The sequence below is a fragment of the Brassica oleracea genome, chromosome C4 (assembly GCF_000695525.1).
Source record: "Brassica oleracea var. oleracea cultivar TO1000 chromosome C4, BOL, whole genome shotgun sequence".
NCBI classification, from domain to species: domain Eukaryota; kingdom Viridiplantae; phylum Streptophyta; class Magnoliopsida; order Brassicales; family Brassicaceae; genus Brassica; species Brassica oleracea.
This window is the reverse complement of record NC_027751.1, coordinates 10149651-10151726: the sequence shown is the minus strand read 5'-3', so window position 1 is coordinate 10151726 and position 2076 is coordinate 10149651.

Genomic DNA, 2076 nt, shown 5'->3' with positions numbered 1-2076 from the left:
GGTCTCACAAGAACCAAACCAAGAAAAGCAAAATTCTTATTCTTTCATAATACATATCAAAATGGTCAATGTCTGTTCTCCTCGTTCACAAAAATATCCTCAGTTTCAGATACATTGTGCTCTTAATATCCATGAACATATATCATCTTCAAGCTTTTTGAGAAAGAATCAGACCGCAACCTATGTATATACACAACTTTGACAATATCATAAACCAAACGAGGAGAGATTCTCGAATGAATGATGCGCTGGGAATTTCAGATTACCCTGCCTAAAAAGCAACGATGAGGATCCATTACAACAACCATGGGGACAGTTTGAAACAAAGAAACTCTTGTTCTGTTTTGTAGTTTTGTCTGCAAATGACGAAATGAACAAATCACTGTCTCAAGCACATAATGTGGTACGAAAGAAAAGTAATCAGAAACGGAGTTAATTACCCGTAGAAAAGGGCCAAACCAGAGGTGAGATTAACAATGAAGAAAACGAAATTTGTGGGAAAAGAAACAAAAAATAGAAGAATGTGTTTGTTAAGATGGAGAAGATAAAAATTGTTAAGATGGAGAAGATAAAAATGCAAATTATAATCTTGTTTCTAACAAGATTGTAACATACTGCTTCTGTTTAAAATATAGCAGATGTTTTGGTTAAAGGCACATGAATTAACATAATTTTTTTTTTTAAAATATAATCAAAATATAAATTTAAAATCACACAGCCAAAATATATGAATACACTTAATTATGTATTTTTCAATCAAACTGAAGTTATTTCCAAAATATTAAAATAAAATATATTTTACAACACGATAGCTACAGATTCGGAAAGTAATCTATATTGACCCACTTGGAAATTTTGTATTCTCATTACCCCACTTCTTTTCTAATTACCCTATCATATTTCTCTTCTCTTTATTATCCTCAACTATTATATTATTATTTATTTCTCGCGGACTCCACGTCTTATTTCTAATTTTAAAAGTAAAAAGCAGACCCCTCATCCCACATAAAGTCCATAATTAATTGGACACCTAACAGGCGACCCCACACCCCATCTACCTCTTTCCTTCCCACAGCTGTCCATCTGTTCCTTTTTTCCAACAACCTGCGAATGCTTCTTCCCCTTCAAGCCCCATTAGCGTTTTTTGAAGGTTCTTTGACGAAAATTGGTACGATTTTTTCATGAAATTTTCATACTAATATACTACTTATATTCTATGTGTTATGAGCAACGAAAAAAATAAAAACTTAGCTGTAAAAATCGTGAAAGTTTTCAAAGAAAAATGAAAATAAAATTTGAAAAAGGTTTTTTTTGTTTTTAACACGATTTTGATAGGAAAAAAACATAAAAATGGTGTTAGACGATAATGTGGGTTTTGTAACACGTTATTTGTTGATTAAACAGACTTACACCAATGAAAGATTAAAGTTTTAGGTATATTGGTATGAAAATGATGTTTGAGGACTATTTTGTATATTTCTGCTAATTTTTCACTGTTTTAAAGCAAAATAATACATTACAATATTGGTAGACGATATTGTGGGTTGTATAATACCCCCTTGGTCAGTTAAAAGGTTAAATCAACAAAAATGAAAATCTATAGAAACTACTGGAATACTAGTACTACTAAGCTAAAACATGTATTACTTGTATTACTAATTCGAGTATGTACCAAAGATCTTGGACAACTTAGATTCTTTAAACGGTTAACTAATCATAATTTTTGTTTCAGGTAATCTATGGCTTCTCCTATACAATCATATGTTTTGATTACAGAGGAAGTTACATCAAAGATGGGGGTGGGAGAAGATGGATCTCGGGAGAAGATGAAATTCACACTCTAGTGATGAAGACAGCTGGGGAAGAGATTACGTATTCTGAATTGGTTGAGAGTATATACAGAAAGATTAAGGCAAATGGAGATGGGATGGTGAAGATTAGTTACTTTCCAATGGTATTGTATTCGAACAAGCCATCATATATTTGGTGTGATGAAGACGTTTTGGGTTATCTCATGCAAGTAAATCATGATAAATGTAGAAGTGTTTTACATGTGGAGATCAGCAGCGACATGGA